Source organism: Helianthus annuus, chromosome 12 (assembly GCF_002127325.2).
Source record: "Helianthus annuus cultivar XRQ/B chromosome 12, HanXRQr2.0-SUNRISE, whole genome shotgun sequence".
NCBI lineage: Eukaryota > Viridiplantae > Streptophyta > Magnoliopsida > Asterales > Asteraceae > Helianthus > Helianthus annuus.
The window spans coordinates 17,492,706-17,504,049 of record NC_035444.2 but is presented as its reverse complement, the minus strand read 5'-3'; positions in this window follow the sequence as shown (position 1 = coordinate 17,504,049).

Sequence of the window (11,344 nt, the reverse complement as noted above, 5' to 3'; positions counted from 1 at the left end):
TCATCCCGATGTTTCCGCCATTGGTTGGGGTGTGACAGTTTGTTTGTAGCTAGGGTTCAGAATGATTGAATATGGTGATATTAGAACACTGTACACTGCATGTAAACACAGTGGCTTTATGATGCAAGGAATATATTTTACTTATTTTATGTCTAATCATATCATTCACTACATGGAGCAAATAACTAGAAAAGGAGAAAATATGGAACGAGATTCTTCGAGAACTAGAAAAGGAGAAAATACGGAACGAGCAGTTCGTCGATGACATGATAGATAAAGATCTTTCAATGAAAGCCAATGCAAAAAATGCGGAAATGTTGCATAATTCATTTAGTTTCTGTTTGGCACCTTCAATCTCCGTTGCTTCGTTAAAATTAACAAAGACTCTTTATATGTTGCAAGTTAAATCCACAATCAATGTATAGAGCTGCAGCAACAAAGCATTCTCTTTACGGAATCTTATTGAACGTGAACAAACCATCCATTTGGCTTGAAAAACATAGAGGTATATTAGTTAAAATCACTACCATATGTGAACCCTCCAGAAGAAAGCGCAGACTGATACATAAAAATGCAAATATTCTCAGACAATTCCTAACAATTGTCCATGTGGGTTGTCGCAAGAACCCTGCCGATGTTCGGCTTTTAACTACCGGATGGAGTACTTTCGTGGTCTAATCATATCAACTATTCACTATAAGTTTTTAGATGGTGTTTGTAAGGTTTAATTGCCTTGTGTACAATGATTGACATCTATCATTGAAATCTATATACGGAACGAGATTTTTTGAGAACTAGAAAAGGAGAAAATACGGAATGAGATTCTTCGAGAACTAGAAAAGGAGTAAATACAAAATGAGATTCTTCAAGAACTAGAAAAGGAGAAAATATAGAACGAGATTCTTCCAGAACTAGCAAAAGAAGAAAATACGGAACAAGATTCTTCCAGTAAACCCTTGAATCCCAATGCTTCTCCTAACATTACTCATCATTTCATGAATTCGAGTTCATTGAGAAGTAATGACTGCTGACTAATTGCAAGAATGTTTATTGGGCTTCCAATGCTCACACAGGGTGATAAACAACATTGATCTTGTATTGGAGAACTGAGATTGAAAAGATTTGTTGAAATCGAAGAAAAAAGTAAAAAAGATGAAATGAGGCGTGTTATGTTGGAACTGAGGTTGGTGATTTGCGAAAGGTTGGATACGCATGAGAGTATAAAATTAAAAAGTCGCGTGTATATTAACTTTGTAACAAGTTTGCTGCTAATTAGATTGGAAGTCATTTTTCCTATTTGGCCAAAGCGGGGCTAGAATATCCATTATCCCCTTCGAGAACTAGAATATCGATATGGTTGCTGTAAAAGCTCACATTTACTACATTGACCATGTGTTATACATGCGAGACGTAGATGCATTCAGGACAAGCAAGAGAGAATACGTCAATGATTAATCCAAGATTGCACTTGAAACCAAATGCAGCTGTAGGATCCGTACTTAAAGGTCTCTCTCTCTCTCTCTCTTACATAGTTGATATGATTAGACCACGAAAGAACTCCATCCAGTAGTTAACAAACGAATAACAGTATCATTTAATGAAATTTAACGTATATACCGCATTCGAAGATCCTTGCATCACAAAGCCAATGTGTTTACATGCAGTGTACAGTGTTCTAATATCACCATATTCAAGCATTGTGAACCCTAGCTACAAACAAACCAATAAACTCCGGATACTGAAAACGTTATCTAAAGAATTACTAAAATTTATTAAACGGTTGTTCAGTTTTACACAAAAAATTATATACGGGCCATATAGCTTTATACAGCCCGTATACAGATCTTAAAACCCAAAAACCTGATCAAACCTCAAAAAATAAACACATTTGGCCGTATAACATTATATTGGTCGTATACATATGTATACGGGCCGTATAATGTTATACGGCCCGTATACATGTAAAAAAAAAAAGATTCCAGTGCATTTATTTCTGTGCAAAATCATTCTATACGGATCGTATAACCTTATACAGCCTGTATACACTAGGGGATGTGAAAATAAGATTATAAGGGTGTGTGTATATTATCACCTAAACAATAAACTTCTATATAGTTTCACGTTACTTTATAAAAACACTTGCATTTCTTACATTAAAAAACCTTCACCAATAAAAACATTAATATATATATATATATGTAGGGTGAGGTTCTAGAGTGAATATTATTGTATTTGTGATTGAGTGAACAAATGCTGGTCATTGATTTACATCATCAAATTGTAAAATACGCTAGTATATTTTCATCATCAAAGGCTAGGATTAGTTCACACAGTTTACTATCAACCTAACTCTATGTATGTATGTATGTATGTATGTATGTATGTATGTATGTATGTATGTATGTATGTATGTATGTATGTATGTATGTATGTATGTATGTATGTATGTATGTATGTATGTATGTATGTATGTATGTATGTATGTATGTATGTATGTATGTGAGAGGGGGTGCCTCTTCCTCGGTCCACAACTCTGGACCGCACCGCTGGACGAGACTCACATCAAGAAAGTCCGTCACCTCTTGGTTTGTTCCTTGCCACATCATTCGGACAAGGGAACTGGACCTCTCGATGATGGCAAGTTAGAAAAAAGTTGAAAATGGTTACATAATAGTCTTATCACTTATGTCTCATAATTAAAATAAAGTGTATAATTTATAGTATTTTTGAGTTGTGTAGATTATCTTTTTAAATTTCTACTCTAGGATGTTATTTAAAATTAAAATAATTTAAGTTGAGAAAACTTTAAAAGATTAAAATTTTTAATATCAATCTTGGTTCTATTTTTAATTTAGTTCTATACTTTAATTTGTATACCTTTTTTGTTCATTTACTTGTTACTATTTCTATATACCTAAAAAAATGTTATAGGTATAATATGAAAAGTTTTTTTAGGTATAATGTACCAGGCATATTTTTTAACCTAAAGTATTTAATTGTGGTAAATGTTGTTTGTTGTACTTGTGATGTAGGTTTTGTTTGATGATATTAGTAATGTTAAACTTGTGTAGAGTTGTCAAAGCATGTAAACTACTCATATGGATATGGATGTTTAATATATTTTGATATTTTAGTGTGTAACAATAACTTGTGTTAGATGATATCATAACGATCCAACTATACAACACTCTGTTTAATCACGTCAACTAAGTTAGATATATTTGCATTTGGATCATGGATTTGCGACTGTTTCTAATCCAACAAAATCTAAAGCTAAACCCTAAAGTGATAACGGTATTGATTTTTTACTTTTATTTGATCGGGTAATATATATCTGAAAAACCATATAAAGCAAAATGAAAAGCAGACACTTCAAAACCCATGTTTTCTTCTAAAACCTTAATGATTTTGCTTATTTTCCTTTCCTTTTTGATCCACTACAACATCAACTGAGAGCTGTAAATATAAAATATATATGGGCTTTGTTTCCATCCCACCTTCCTTTCTATATTTCACACAAAATCTGAAAATCATGAATATATTTAGAAAGAAAAAAAAAAGAATAATGATTTAAGGTTAGATTGAGATATTTTTGATTTAGCATCAAGGCTTTAGAGAAAAATGATATGATTTAAGAGGTGTATGTTATGCCATGTTGTGTTTGTTATTTGAGAATAACATGTCTCTATTTGTTAGGGTTGGGATGTGTTTGATCTAGGGTTAGGTTATCATATTGTTGGGTTTGATTTGTGGTTACAATACTATGCTTTCTTAATTTTAAGTTAAATTGACTAAGATTTTGGTTTTGGGATTGATCTTTTTTATTTTATAAGGAAGTGCTTAATTGCAACATTACATAAGTTCGTGTTCTTGGTGCTTCTTTAGTCTATAATTAGCTTTTCAAAGAAAAAAAATCATGGAAATATAAAAAAAGAAAAAAATGAATTGTATATTGTATACTATTGGTATACAAACTGAATGAATAGTAATTATTTGTTTTAAAAGTTTTTTTATGTGTTATTTAGTGGTTTTTTATATGTATTATGTGGTTTTTTTATACATCTTATATAACTTGCGTTTGTTTTTTATCGATGTAAATCACGTTTCGGTATTTTGTGGTCATATCAAGATTTTTTTTTCTCTATGGGTTGTTGTAACGAGTGTAGGTGGCGTAACAAAACAAACCAATACCGATCAAATTCCTGTTGTGTTGGTATATTTTTGGTCATATCATATTTTTTTTTTCTCTATTGGTTGCTATAGCAAGTGTCAGTATCAAAGTTAAACGAACGAATTTCCGACGCAACGCACGAATTTAATATCACTAGTATATCTTTAAAATATAAGATAGATGAATGAGGAATATAACATATAAAATAAACCAAAAGTATCTTGTTAGAAATTTTGTAGTCATGATTCCACCCTACAAAGACATGCAATGCTCATAGTAAATTACTAATATACCCTTAAGACAATAAGAAAACAGCTATGAAGAGATGATGAGTGTGAATGAATGAATGAATGAGTAGTTGAAGATGAGGCCCCATGATGATGGTTACCTCTCAAAAAAGTGGTATTCATTTGCCCTCCATATGGTAATTGCCTCACACTTTCTTGAGTTCTCATCAGTCATCACTTCGTTTAATTCCCACACACGCAAATAGATTAAACTCAATATATTATATTCTTTCAATTATTTTTAGTACAAACAAGCAATAAAATTGTTTCCCTCTCATTCAAAAAAAATATAAGAAAAATGGACTTGAAACTGGTGTGGATTGATTAAAGGTTTTTTAACTAAACATTTTGTAAAACAAATACACTGTCTAACTTTATAATTCTTTTGTAAATAAGTACATTAAATGTTTGTTATTAATTTGTTTCTTAGGTGTTAATTAACAACAGTCATATAGTTTCTAAGATTGATTTGATTGCTAGTTCAATATGAGAAGCAACATTCTACACAAAATCCAAATATCAAATGGTTGGAGATCATCATCATCTTTAATAAGTCTACACAAAATACAATGACGATAACGAAATAGGTTATTTTAGTTCATAGTGGTGCCAACAATTAAACAATTTTTTAGAACTTGAGTCTCTACTCGCACATCACTCTAATCCCTTCTATACAATATTGGTGAAGAACCACCTATCATTTTGAACAGTGAGGGATACAGAAGATAAGTTCAGTGATAGCTCAAAAAAAATTTTAGGAACTAGTGGTATTCTAATATTTGTTTACGGGTATCTCGATACAAAAAACGGAGAGAAATTTTTTTTTACTAATTTTACACTCCACCTACAAAGTTGAGGGGTAGACCAGGCAACCCCTACCCTCTACATACAGACGCCCTGATTTTAAAGTGTCAACCTCTTGTTTCGATGTGTCGATGTGAGCCCTTGTACCCTTTATAATAAGGGTAAATTACACTTTCCGTCCTTTTTGTTTGCATCATATTGCAATGGATAGCTTTTAACTTCAATAATTATAGTTCCAATCCTTTATTTACAAAACCCATTACACCCTAGGTCCAAAAATCCTAACTTGGTTACTTTTCATGGTTAAATTTAGTCATGTGCGTTGCACATGAAGGTATAATCGTCTTTTCAAAACATTAATCCATATATGTGTTAAAACCCCTTTCAAATTAAACTCATTTTTCTCTCCTTACCTGCAGTCCTGCACCCACCACTACCTATAACCAGGGTTGCAAAAGTCATTAGGCGGTCCCTAGTCGGCCGACTGGGGAGTTGGGAGTAATCGGAGTACTCGGAGAGTACTCGGTGAGTACGCGGACATGATAAATATAAAGAAAATTAATTGGTGTATATTATATACTAGGCTATCACCCGGGAACATCCCGGGATAGGGAAAATTATATTTGAAATACAAATACATAGATAAAATTAGTAAACTAATTAGTGTGTTCTTTCCCTTCCTAACAAAATCTTTTATTCGGTTTTAGTAATATTCCAATTTGGCCTCCATGAGTGTTTAAAGGTTTCATGTGGAACTATTAACTTTTAGGTTAAGAGTGAAATATAATTATAATAATGTTTGGAGATGGTGAAGATATGTGATGATTGTATGAAGATTTGAAAAGTGATATTTGTTGATGTTTAATAATGCTCTGTAATAGCCTGGATATTCGGTCCAGATAGCAAAGGATTAAAAACATATTTACATAAACCCCGTTAACTTTTGTAAAATGTATATAGATATAGTCAATCTCATTTAGTATGATAGTATTATTTTAAACCTTATTAATTAAATGAAAACAGAAAAAAAATATAATTATTAAATTGAAATATGTTTACAGCTTTGACTGGCATTTTGAAAAGATTGGGGTATTTTTGGATACACAGTTATAAATTGTGTATAAAATATTTGAAATTACTAATACAAATATTAAGTTAAATAGGAAAGTTGTGTAAACGTATATAAGTAAATTTGAATAATATATTCTTTATTGACATATGGTATTATAGTAATAGAAAATGTAATTATACCAGGTTAATGGGCCGCTTTGTAAAAATTGATTGGGCCGCTTTATAAAAAATAATCCAAAATCACATATACCAACAAATACTGGCCTACAAATTTAATTTGTAAACTATCATTGGGCAGTCCAAACTATCATTGGGCCGTCCAAATATGTAATTTAATACAGCAATTTTTTTGACATAATTAAACATGAAACGTAATACACTTAATTCTTTTATTATTAAACTAAGGAAAAGATAAAACACAAGAACTTGAAACAAATTACATAGTTCGATAAACAAAAGATGAATTAGTATCAATTTAATTAAATTTTTCTATCAGAAAGGGGAAACGATTGTCTCCAAAAATAATGCGCCTTTAGGTCCGTTAAAGCTGTCAACCTGTTGAATGTAGTTAAAAGAATCGTTGCACAGTAGAACTTCAACAGTATCTCCCCAAATACTTGTTATCAACCACTTATTGTCTTGAATTATATTCGTCCTTTGCTGGGCTCCAAATGTTGAACTATGCGAGCATTGCTGAAAGAAAATACCGTTATCCAATCATCATGTTCATATTTGACCAATTCTGCAGTTAGTTCATCAGAATATTGAACAACAATGCCATGGAGCTTGTTCGAAATTGTTAGAAAATGCACTTGGCAAGGATTGACTTGAATACGCTCGGGAAAACGAAGAATACTGAACGATTCAGATATAACATCAAAAGCAACAATGTTACATTCACCAGGTGGAATCCAGTAATTGGAAACAGTGAAATAAATTGTTTTGCCGGAATAAATTCCAGGAGACCATGAATAAAAGTTTGAACCTAACATACATCCTTTCAAGAAACTCAATTTTCTCCATGAGTCATTATGTCGTGAATATACACGAGCAGTAACTGCCCCAGCGAAACAGTTAATATGAAGCACTTTCAGATCGTTGTGCTCGTCAACGTACATCCCACCCGTATCGTCATGTCGACCAAAATAACGACTAAAATAGTCGTCCGATATCAACTTAAAACGCCTAGTGGTTGGATTCCAAAGGACGAGCTCATTGGCATCAGTCCTCCTAATGCAAAGTAAAATCAGTCCGTTAAACGAACCTATAATGATTAAAAAGGATGGCTCGACATCGTATGGAAAAGTGACGATTTTTCTGGTATCGACTTCCAAGTTGCCAGATACTATGTCGTCAACGACAATGGTATTTTCATTCAAAGAGAGCAGCTTCTTTTGTAGTAAGTTTGAAACTCGTCGGGTATGTATTAAGACAAACTTTGGTGTAGATAACTCATAACACCATTGTTTGCAAACACACTTGAATTGACAAACTACCTTTGCAGGTAGTCTCGATAAGATCTCTTCAAACATCATGTCATCACCAATACGTTCCATGATCCTTAATACTCTGATAACAAAAAAAAAATAAACAAAAAACGATTGTATAAAAACTTATTGTATAAACACTTGAGAACTATCAATTGAATATCAAAAATTTTATAATATAGTTTACAATAACTAACCGGGTTAGTGGAGGTGTTATGTGTAAGAATCTAAGAATGAGAAATAATGAAACGAAAAATGGGTATTTATAGGACTTTCATACTATACATTGTAAATCGGTTATTATTACTAAATTGACGTAAATTTGCTAATAAATACCGACAAATCTGTTTTAATATTTCATATATATAAAACTTGCTAAAAAAATATGAAGTTTTAACAAAATTAGATTTGTTCTCATTAATTGCTAAATGGGTATACAACTATTTCCATAGCATTCACCAATCTATTTATGTTTCGATAGTAATAAAACTATATATTTGGAAAACTTAATTTTAAATATAAGATTTATTACATATCAATATTATAGTCAACTAAAAAGATCACATCTACAGCAAATTAAATGTTGGCAAATATAAATTTCTTTCTTACAAAATTTATTATTATTTACAAAATTGAATAATACACTATACAATACCTAACCGTGTAAGTGGAGGTGTTGTGTATAAGAATTGAAGAATGAGAAAGAATTACACAAAATATTGGTATTTATAGGACTTCAATTATATATTGGAAATCTGTTATTATTAAAAAAAAAGGTCAAAATTTTTTTTTATATATAGATGTTGCTAAAAAAGGGATTTAAAAATAATTATATTTAAAGTCGTTATTTGTTACATGTTTTAACAACTTTTTCAATAACTATTAACAATCAACTTATGTTTCTGTTCAAATAAAAACATATCTTTGGAAACCTTACAATTAACTATACGATATATTAGATATATATTAATATAGTTAATATAAAAAAAGGCAAATATCATCAAGTTAAATGTTGGTATATTATTTGTACCAAACGCGTATTTATATAGTCAATAAGAAAGAGCGATTCTCATCTACATAAGGAAAATACATTGTGAGATTGAAAATCTATTTACATCTTGAATGTACATATTTTAAATCACATAATGAAAAAGTTACGAAAGACTTATCGTTTAGGTGAACTTGTTTATTAATTTTTGTATTATGATTTTTATGGATATCTCAGTTGAAATTAGATTGGAATTCAATCGAGATTCGATTGAAATTCAGCACAAAGAAAACCAACACAAAATATAAAAAACCTCGGTTCAATCCAGACATTGATATTGAAATACCAATGAATGTTTAATATCATGTAATGATTGATAAAAGTTGAATGTTTAAATCAAAAAATCTGATTTTAAATAATAGAAATATGAGCTAATTTAATTTCTTGCTAACTTTCTCCAAAGTCTTGAAAGTACTTGAAGTTGAAGACACGTAGACGTCATCCAATGTACGTTTTTTATTTTTATTGGTATCACAACTGGTGTTAACATCATCGTCCTTCAAACTTGGGATGTGACTTTTCTTCTTTATAAATTCTTTATCATTTACCTAAAAGAAATGTGAAAATATATTAAAAAATAATATAATTAAAAATCATATAACTATTAATTTATTAGTATGAAACGTGTATTGAAAAAAAAATTACCTCCGTAATCTTCATCTTTTCTTTGAGCTTATTAATAATTGACTCATCATCAGTCAAGTTCGTGACAAAATACATCTCATCAAAGTTAGTAAGATTATAATTTGTTATCTCAATTTTAAAGGCAAACTTCTTTCCAATCAAGTTGTTTAAATCCACGGGAAAGATTACTTTTTCAACAACCTATGAATCAAAATATTGTATGAAAAAGTTAATAAGAAATTTTTAGAAAATAAAATGAAAAAAATAGACAAAGAGAAAAATGATTTATACATACAGGTGTTATATTTTCTTGAAACAATTGTTCAGCCGACTTGAGAACAACTTTTTCAATGATTTCATCAACCAGAGGATGAAATAATATTAGTGGAACATCATCACTGTTGTCTTCCACTTGAACTTTTATTTTGAATCTAATTAAGTTAAATAGAATCACACATATATACAAATAGATTATTTTCCAAAACATATAAATATTAAATAAGATAACAAATTATCATATTACCTTGGAACTGGATATATAACACTTTCATCACAATTAGGGTTCTTGCAAACATAGAAAAATTGTTCCTCCATACTCGGGCTGTCTATAAAATCTGTACCAGCCTCGATTAAACATTTAGGACACTCCATATAGTGCCAACCAAAATGCTTATCGATACCAGTAATAGTACCAAGTATGATAACAAATTGAGGCTGTATAAAATAAAATTTATGAAAATAGTTAATTTAAAGACAATGTTCATCTACTTTTGCCATTATAAATATATATACACACCTTCATAATTTGCCAAAGATCATATATATTCCTCAAAGGAGTATTCATGATAAATTCATCAGTTAACATCTACAATAATATAAACGAAAAGTTAATTTTGTATGTAGAAAATAAATAAAAAAGTGGCATTAATAAATTTATATATTACTGGTAGAATAGAGTACAAAATAAATCAAAATTAAACTAATACCTTTTCAAATTCGAGGTGAAATAAAGTTTTTTCTCTTGTAATGTATAAATTTCTAACAACTTTGAACATGTATTTATAAAGACATTTTAATTTAGGAAGTTGTTTAATTTAAAATGTTATATTACGATTTAAACTAAATCTATATATAAAGTAAATACTAAGATGATTGTATTTATTTTTGATTTATGAATTTTATATTTACTATATATCTTTTTTTTTAGAAAGAGTTTGACTATTATGTTTTTGGAATGAATCGATGATTCGATAATTAATACACTTAATTTAGAAAGTTTAAAACTATTTTAATAATGTTTTAGTATCTTTTTAACAAATTCAAAACTTATATTTAAATTATAATAATTAAGAAAGTGTAAATAAACATTTTCCGTAAAGTTAATAAATTATAATTTAAATTTAATAGTCATAATATAAGTAAATATGGTGAGAATTTACTTGTATGATATCGACAGATATATATTATATATTAAAATAAAACTAATGAGATTATGTAATTATTTGGGTTTCTTTGTACAAAATCTTTTAACCCATATCTCTTCTCCATATACAAAGATTTCCTCCCACTTCCCAATAACCTCCATCTTTTTCATCGGTTACATCATCTTCATCTTCTTCACTTATTCGGATCATAAAGGTATGCTTCAATATCTTAAATTCTGAATTTCATTGTACTGTTCTTGTTAACTCTTTGAAAGCATTGTTAAGTTTGAAGGTCTAATCTTCGATTGTGGATTTTCGTTTCTATTCATGTTTATATATAGATTTAGCACATTCGGCTGATTGTTAATGAGATTAGTTGAACGATATGTGTTATTTTGATGTATTAAATGTGATATATGATAAAAGAC